This window comes from Medicago sativa, chromosome 7 (genome assembly GCF_051527215.1).
Source record: "Medicago sativa cultivar Bolivia chromosome 7, Bolivia_mono, whole genome shotgun sequence".
Lineage (NCBI taxonomy): Eukaryota > Viridiplantae > Streptophyta > Magnoliopsida > Fabales > Fabaceae > Medicago > Medicago sativa.
The window spans coordinates 34,364,722-34,374,772 of NC_140755.1; the positions used below are offsets into that span (position 1 = coordinate 34,364,722).

The window sequence follows — 10,051 nt, forward strand, 5'->3', positions numbered from 1 at the left end:
GCGTCGGTACGAACGAACCCTTGAAGTAATATCCATCCGGCTATGAGCATGCATAAACATCCTGTTTATCTGAAACAAATAAGGATTGGGATGAGACATAATGTCTCAGTGAGTTCCCCTAAATCCTAGGCTATAGGCAACCTCAAGGGGAAACCTACGGTCACCACGTGTCTACATTACAACCTGACGGTTGATTATACGTGTGTGGGGACTTGCATACTTAGACGGTCGTGCATACTAGGGCCATCATAGTCTTATCTCACTTGTTACAGGCTTCACTTCCTATACGTGTCATGGCGGTCGAGGGGGAATCTAGGACCGCATTGCCAAGAATACACCTTAAGTATCAAGGCCTAAACATAACATAATCATGGCACGATTCTAAACCGGACGATTAGGGGAAACCTAATATCGTCATCGGTATCATATTCATAACTTGCTTTATACATATCTTGTACTTGTCTTAAAGCATCTAATGCTCTTATTCTTATACATAAACTTGTATGGATTCACTCTTGCATAATCATAACCATATCATACATAAACGTACTTAAGTTCATTCATATTGGTTAGCGTTGAACAAACAATTATTATCTTGATTCATTTTACGGATAGTCCCGGGTGGAGTAACCCCGAGATCAATCTCATACATAACCGATGTACGTACATCGGACTCCCTCAGTGTCGTGCGATCCCCTTACGGAGCCTTCCCCGTTCCCATCATGAGAACCCCTTGAATCCATACCTTCATGGATTGCAAGAGACACGAACACCTACATTCTTAATTACTCAGTACCATGTGATCCCCTTACGGAGCCTTCCCCGTTCCCATCATGAGAACCCCTTGAATCCATACCTTCATGGATTGCAAGAGACATGGCACCTACATGACATTAATCATGGTCTTGTCGTATACATAAGTTAAACATGTACATACTTGATTGTTTACCTCGGAACCTTAATCGAACCGATTGGTGGTAAACTCTAACTTGTTCATATACATACCTAATCATGGTGGAGAGATCAACTAATCAATCCATGACTTAACATACTTGCTAACTTATTCTTGCTCATGTGCGAATATAATAAACTTCGCGTCTTATCATTCTAAAGATTCATGCTAACTAGCTAGTTCTCGACAACTATGTCGAGGCTCTAGTTTCTCCCTTGCTTATTACATAACTTGTTACCCGATTCTCATCCTAACATAACATCTCATGTGCCATTCGTCATTGAAGTTGCCATTGTTGTTCATGCATTTCATTCCTTATATCTTGAAGTATAATGTGTAGTGAATACTTGATATTGAGGGGTTTTCTATAGTTATAAAAACTGCAAGCAAAAGCCTCGCCAAAACCACTGCATCACAGGAAGTTTTTATGAAAAAGTGATGTGTTGTGGAAATCGTACTATGATATAAAGCATCGTACTACGATTTCCATCAAATCGTACTACGATATGAAGCATCGTACTACGATTCCCTTTACATCGTACTACGATATGAAACATTGTAGTACGATCTGTGAGCAATTTCGTAACATTTTGGTTCTGGAAATATCGTAGTACGATTTATTACATCGTGCTACGATTTTCATTCTCCAGACCTGCAAAAATTCGTGTCTTTTGATCTCTAATCCTCAAAACCAAGTTTTCAATGCACACAACACACCCATAACATGTAGAAAACAACTTAAAACCATTGCATGACAACAAACAACATAATTTCAATGATTAATGGCAAAAGGGGTACTAAAACCCTAATTTACATACTAATACAAATCAAGTTTTTCTCACAAGAATTGCATAACCCAAGGGTAGGAGAAACTATCTAGGAACTCACCTAATCAAGCTATTGCAACAACTCCAAGCTCCAAGCTCAATCATGATAAAACCCTAACTTGTGTTCACTTACTTCCTTTGATCAAACCACACCATCTTGTTATCTTTTCTTGCAATTCAAACACCATAATTCTTGATCATGAAGAAAACCCATCTTGAATCATCTTCCATGTTACCATGAACCTAACCCTAGCTTTTTGATTCACTTCTTGAGAGGAGAAGTAGAGGAAATCAAACATAATCCATGTTTCTTTAGGTTCAAAAGATCAAAAGGGAACATAGTTTAGTAACTTACCAAGAGAAGATGAAGATTTAGGAAGGTTTGGTGGAGAAGAAGAGAGGAAGGGGCGTGTTTGAGGAGAGAAGGGAGAGAGGAAGTCTTTGCCAAAGAATAGAGAGAGAAAGGATAATGAAAATGAGATATTTTTGGGGCCAACTTCAATTAAATATCCTTTCCTCACGAAATTACCATTATGCCCTTGCCTTAAACGTATTTAATACGGCTCTGATACTTTATCCGTATTAAGTTGACCTCTCAAAATATTTCCATTAACTTACTTTCCATAAATTTAATTCCTCTGACACGGTCAACGGGTAATATACCGATACTGTCAGGCGGGATATTACACTAGCCTTCAGTGTAGAGTTTTTTTTTCCGAAAGGCAACTTCCCATCATCGTGATCATCCACTTTTGCTTATTTCAACGAGTGGTATTGTATTACGGTATAATATTGTATTCCAGTATAATATTAATGTAATAGTTTCTCTTTAGTGGATTGAAAGAACTTGTGTGGGGTCAACTATTAATTTGATGTGGGGTCAACATATAAAATAAAGGGTTATTTGTTAAAAAAAAACTTAAGAAGTGGGGTCAGCTGCCCCCAATTGCTATTACCTGCACCCGTGTCTGGTCCGTGTATTTTTCACTTCATTAGCTTGTTGAGACTTTAATTTTGATCTTTTTTATTTTCTTTTCTATTTCTAGCTTGTTAATTAATTTTTTTTTGAAAGAAAACTAGCTTGTTAATTAATATTACACTGATTAATTGGTTGATTTTAATACATGTATGAGTGCATGACTATAATAAAATTTGGAACTTCAATAACACAAATGCAGAGATAGAAATAAAAAGAGGTTTCTCTTCTTTCAGTTTTAAAGCATAAAAAAACCACCTTCAAGAGTACTTCAAAGTTAGTTTGGTTGTAATTAGTGGATGATAAATAAACCAAGACTCATAAGTTTATAATAGTTGTAGTGTGTTGTTGGCGTAATTACTAGCCTTCAGTGTAGAGTTTTTTTCCGAGAGGCAACTTCGCATCATCATGATCATCCGCTTTTGTTTATTCCAACGAGTGGTATTGTATTACAGTTTAATATTGTATTCCAGTATAATATTAATGTAATAGTTTCTCTTTAGTGGATTGAAAGAACTTGTGTGGGGTCAACTATTAATTTGATGTGAGGTCAACATATAAAATAAAGGGTTATTTGTTAAAAAAAATCTTAAGAAGTGGGGTCAGCTGCCCCCAATTGCTATTACCTGCACCCGTGCCAGGACCAAGTCTACAAGCACGCCGCCGTCGAGGTTCAAAACGCAAACTGCGCAATCTCCTCGAAAACCACCAACACCATAAATGTAAAATATATGTATTATAATTCTATTTTTTTTTCACCAAACTAAGTTAAAATGTGTTTTTGTCGACGTTTTGGTATGTACAAATTCATCACTCTAAAAAATATGGTTTATAGGTGTATTACTCAGTTTTGATTTAAAACAAAATTAATCGATTACTTTACTTATAATATTGTTGATGAAATATTTAATGTAAAATTAGACTTGAATTAAAAAATTGTGCGTAAATAATTATGTTTATTCCAACGAGTGGTATTGTATTACAGTTTAATATTGTATTTCAGTATAATATTAGTGTAATAGTTTCTCTTTAGTGGATTGAAAGAACTTGTGTGGGGTCAACTATTAATTTGATGTGGGGTCAACATATAAAATAAAGGGTTATTTGTTAAAAAAAATCTTAAGAAGTGGGGTCAGCTGCCCCCAATTGCTATTACCTACACCCGTGCCTGGACCAAGTCTACAAGCACGCCGCCGTAGAGGTTCAAAACGCAAACTGCGCAATCTCCTCGAAAACCACCAACACCATAAATGTAAAATATATGTATTATAATTCTATTTTTTTTCACCAAACTAAGTTAAAATGTGTTTTTGTCGACGTTTTGGTATGTACAAATTCATCACTCTCAAAAATATGGTTTATAGGTGTATTACTCAGTTTTGATTTAAAACAAAATTAATCGATTACTTTACTTATAATATTGTTGATGAAATATTTAATGTAAAATTAGACTTAGCTTGAATTAAAAAATTGTGCGTAAATAATTATGTTTGATGTCATAAGCACGTTTAAACGTACCACCTCAATGTTAAATTGTCCATAAAGACTTTTTAACGATTTTGGCTGAAAAAATAGGTAGCAATGTAAATATTTTATAATTTAAATGACTGATTTGTAGGACAAATTTAGTTATCAACAAAAAATAATACTTAAATTAATTAATTTGGAGGACAAATTAGTCTATCTTTTAGATATGATTCATTATAGTAGCGGAACTGTTCTTGTTCGATTTGAAAATGTCTAAGAGTCTAATGTTGATGCTTCTTTCTATACTTCACTTGATAAAGTGGGTGTCGGTATTTATATTAGAGATGACCATGACACATTTGTGTTGGCTCAAACTGAATGGTTTTCTACTATTATTGATGTTAATATTGGAGAAGCACTTAGAATTTTGAGTATTACTTTTCCCATCCTATGGCCTTCTCGCGCGCCCTGTTTTTTGACCAAAATACCCTTTATCCGGACTATGTAATCCGGACAATATTCGGATCATATAATCCGAAAGCATTTGGAAATCACCCTGCCCCATGGGACTTGCGAAACATGGCTTTGGTCAGGGTGAAATACAATCCGGAAAACATAATCTGGACACAATGGTTGTATTCCGGAGAAGAAAATCCGCACACCCTGTATTTAAACCAGGCGGGAAAAGTAGTCGTTTCTTTCCGGAAAACGTAATCTGGACAACTAGGTTATATATAGTTCTCCAGGACCTAGCTGAAGCAGACCTCCTTTATAAAAAACACTCACCACACCTCTAAAAAACACTCCATTTGAGCGAAATGATGGTTTGGAGCAGCAATCTGGCCATCAAGGGGGGTTAACATCATCATTTTCGACTGAATGCAAAGGTAATGTGTATATAAACCTTTCCCTAGTCGATTTTTAGGCGATTAACATTTGATCACGTTGTATGATCTTTGCAGTACTTTTCCGGAATATGTAATCCGGACTGCAGTCAAGTGATCTGGACAACTAGGTTATATATAGTTCTCCAGGACCTAGCTGAAGCAGACCTCCTTTATAAAAAACACTCACCACACCTCTAAAAAACACTCCATTTGAGCGAAATGATGGTTTGGAGCAGCAATCTGGCCATCAAGGGGGGTTAACATCATCATTTTCGACTGAATGCAAAGGTAATGTGTATATAAACCTTTCCCTAGTCGATTTTTAGGCGATTAACATTTGATCACGTTGTATGATCTTTGCAGTACTTTTCCGGAATATGTAATCCGGACTGCAGTCAAGTGATCCGGATTACGTGTTCCGGACTGTACCAGTGCAGAAACTGTGTCCATTTTCTGACTCTGCTTCACACTGTTTTCAGTCATGGTTGTTCCTGTTGATCCCCCAAATGACCTCAGAATGAACCTCCTGTTGTGTTGCCGCTTCTTTTACTTCAAGATGTGCATGATTCCGCAAATGCCAAATCCGAGAATCCCCCACCACCACCCCCGAAAGTAGAGGATGCTCCTCCTCCTATTCCTCCAGTTGTTGCTGTTTGTATTGACCAACGAGAACATTTTACCACCAAACACAGGTTTGCAACACGCAATGATTTGTTGGAGTGGGTTCGGGAGAAAGCTAGGAAGCTTGGTTTTTCCACTGTTATTGGTAAATCCGATAACAGTGGCAACGGAAGAAACACATTTGTTACTTTGATATGTGAAAGGGGAGGTTCATACACCGAGTACATGAGAAAAAGTGGGCGTGAGATAGCTGGTTCGGTTAAATGCGAGTGTCCGTTTAAGCTGAGAGGTTATTTGTTGATCGGTGGTGATTGGAGCCTCAAAGTTGGTGATGGTAAACACAACCATGGCATGACAGATGTGTTGAAAGGTCATAAAATCGCCGATCGTCTAAACCCAAATGAACGTGTTCACCTTGAAGAGATGGTGGAATCAAATGTTCCTCCGAGGCAAATGCTTACCAACTTAAAGAAGAGGAACCGTACCACTTCAACTACCATCAAACACGTTTATAATGCTACTTAAAAGTATAGGCGGTCCATTAGGGGTACGAGGAATGACATGCAACATCTCTTGAAGTCTTTGTTTGATAATGGTTACGTTTATCATTGTAGGAAGTATCATGATTCTGATGAAGTCAGTGATGTTTTTTGGGCACATCCAGATTCTATCAAGTTGTTTAACACGTTGTCCACGGTGCTTATGTTGGATTCAACATACAAGACAAACAAGTATCGTCTTCCATTGCTTGAGTTTGTCGGTAATACTTCTACCATGAAAACATACTCTATTGCTTTTGCCTATATGTTGTCTGAGAGGCAAGACAATGTTTATTGGGCTCCTGAGAGGTGTCGTGAGATGTTGCACTCCAAAGATCTCTATCCCAAAGTAGTTGTCACTGATCGAGACAATGCTTTGATCAATGTTGTGGAAAAGGTTTTCCATAAAGCTACTACTCTGTTGTGCTCATATCACATTGGACAAAATGTGAGAGCAAAGTGTAAATTCGATTGCAAAGTGAAGGATGTCAAAGGCAAGAATGGGGAAGCGATCAAGATGGCTTCGGTGGTGAAGACTATGATGGCTGAATGGATGGATATTGTGGACTCCGAAACGGAGGAAGCATATATTGATTATTGGACCCGATTCAAAGTTGTATGCGCAAAATTTCCCAAGTTTTTGGAATATGTTGAAAAAACAATTTTGGATCCGGTTAAGGAGAAGTTTGTGAGGTTTTGGGTTGACAAAAACCTTCATATGGGGAATACTACAAGAAACAGAGCTGAATCTCCACACGCTCGGTTGAAAAAGTATCTGAGTAGTAGTATGGGTGATTTGAGCACAAACTGGAAATCCGTTCATGACATGCTAGAGTTGCAACATACCGCAATACATGCTTCGTTTCAGACGAGCATTATCATGCTTGGACATCGGTTAAAAGACAAGGTGTTGTGGTCTAGGTTGATCCGGAACATTTCAAGGGAAGCTTTGCATCATCTCGTAGTGGAGTACAATAAAGCACTTGAAATTGGTACGAATAAATCTAGATGTGGTTGTTTGAGTTTGATCACTTATGGATTACCATGTGCGTGTATGATAGCTTTGAAGATCAAGAACGACACTGCCATCCGTTTGGAAGAAATTCACACCCACTGGAAGAGGTTGAGGTTCGAGTACGAGGTTGACACGAAGCTTCAAAAAGAAGAAGACATCTCTCTATTGCCAGAATGGGATATTCTCCAGGTATTTTTTCTCAAAACTGTCTCTGTTTATGTTCTGCCCAGGATTTCTGTTTCTGTATTCTGTACTGGTGCAATCCGGATTATATACTCCGGACATAGTTGATGGGTTCCGGAAAATATAATTCGAAGAGGTAGCATTTACACCCCATTCAAATGCATTTAAGGCTCATGCATGGGGTGTATCAGGAAGTTCCGGATTTTATAATCCGGATTACCTTATGTGGTTCGGAAAATAGAATCCGAACTGTATCAGTAGTGGTAACAGAATGCATGTTTCTGACTGTTTTCCATCAACAACAATAATCACAGTTTTTTACACATTGTAGGCCCGGTTCAAGGACGCCGATTACAACATGAAGGTGCATTTGAAAGAACAATTCTGACAATTTGTTTTACTGAAAACCACCTCTATGCGTCCACCGCCAAATAAGGTCACCACCAAAGGAGCTCCAAAGAAAGATAAGCAAAGCATTCGATCGACAAGGCGGTCCCCTTCCCTATGGGAGATTGTTGACTCCCAGGAGCAAGAAACACAGGGTTCACAGACACGGTCAACAGGGACGAGTATAAAGAGTGCACGGAAAAGCAACATGTCTCCTACTCCTCCTAAGCCAATTCCAAAAAATCCAAAGAAGCCAACACCCGTTGAAGTCCACCTACGACACAAAGACAAAATCCCAATTTGGATGCATGGCTTTATTGAAAATGTTACAGATGTACCCGGTGATGGCCATTGTGGGTTCCGAGCAGTTGCAGTCCTACGTAACTTGACTGTTGATGATCACGTATTAGTCCGGTACAACCTTTACAAAGAGCTTATCGGTGCAAAAAATGGCCGCTATCAGAGGATGATTAATGATGATATGTGGTATAAAGAGGTCTTAGACGCTCTATCCTACTCCGGTATTGGCAATGCATCACCGGATAAATGGATGACATTGCCGGATATGGGGTTCCTCATCGCACAGAAATTCAGCCAAACAATTGTTGTGTTGTCCATTGGGAAATCAGAAACCTTTTTTCCTTCTATGTGGTCCACTGCCGCCTCCAACTATCGATCCGTTGATATGTCTGGCATATGTGAATGACAACCATTTTATGGCCTTGAAATTGAAGGATGGTTGTCCGATTCCTCCCACTTCCGCTCTATGGAGACAATACCATCGAGAGGATGCAGACACCTGGCCTGATAGATATGTCACCCGGATGGCATATTATAATGAGCTAAGTCGGGCGGCGGGTGTAGCGGTCATAGAAGATGATGAAGAATTGTACATTGTTGAAAATCTTGATCCCGATGAGAGGGTTGGTGCTGGTCTTGCTCCTGGTGTGAAGGTTGAAGTGGATGATAGTCACATTGATCTTTCAGCGCCATAGATTAGATATATATCATTAGTTTAGTTGAAATGTATATCATTAGGTGAAATGTGTAATGATATAAATTCAATTTTTTTTGGTATAATGATATATATATATATATATATATATATATATATATATATATAAATCATTTTTTGATATAATATTTAAGTTAATTGTCTTTTATACAAACATATATAATGATTTATTGGAAAAAAATGATAAAAACCACAATGACATGCAAATCTGTTTCAGTTCTGTGCACTGTTGCAATCCGGAATATATAATCCGGAATGTCCCGAGGGTAAAATTGGAAAAAAATAGGACGCGCGAGGAAATGCATAGGGTGGGAAAAGTAATACTCTAGAATTTTTGCTTCCATGGAATGGGTGTAAGATTTACAGTTGTTGAGTATGGATTTTGAAGTTTATTACAAGACAGTGGTAGACAGTATTTACGGAAAGCATAATGGTGTCTCCGATTTCACTACAATTATTAACTAGAGAACTGCTAGGGGCAGTCTCTCACACACTCGCGGTCAAACACTCGCCTGATCATAGGCACACATCAGTCAACTTTTTTAAATTTAAACCGGTTAACCGGTGAAGTCGGTTGAAGCAATTTTAGCTTTTTATTTTTTAATATAATAAAAATCCAGAAACACCCATTTTCATGTGCTCTGCATCTCCAATAAAAAAAATCCCCACCTCTCTGTTGCATCATGGTAAAGCTTCAGAACCAAAACCATCCCTCTCTTATGTTTTTTTTTTTCCAGAACAAAGCCAATTATGTCTTGAATCTCGTTACATAATACAAATTTTGTGAAATTAGTACTCTTACTTTTCCTGATCTCTGTGTGTTGTTAATCTTTGGTAGAAATAATTTGTTGTGAGTGTCAGATTCAAGATCTAAGGAAGTTATTGATCTGGATAAATCCTTATTCTTGATCGATCGAAAAAGCACAACAACGTTGTGGTTGTGGTTACCTGTGTTGTGGACAACTGGAGTTTGATTGGAGGTGTGAGATACAGATGGGTGAGTGTGAGGATGAGGGAGCAGTTTGTGTTTTAAGGGAGGTTGATTTTTTTTCACAGTAGAGAGAGATTTAAACGGAAGAGAGAGTGGTGTTTGATGGATTGGACTTGGAAGAGATGAGAGCGAACTTTTCCCTTCTTGCCCATAAAAATTAAAAATAAAAAAAGAAAGAGCCGGTTGCCTAG

The 10,051-nt window shown here is 38.0% G+C and overlaps 1 pseudogene; it reads left to right on the top strand.

Annotated features, from left to right (window-relative positions):
* Positions 1-4,785: 4,785 nt before the first annotated feature.
* Positions 4,786-8,560, top strand: LOC146905846 (PKS-NRPS hybrid synthetase cheA-like; annotated as a pseudogene).
* The last annotated feature ends 1,491 nt before the right edge of the window (positions 8,561-10,051 follow it).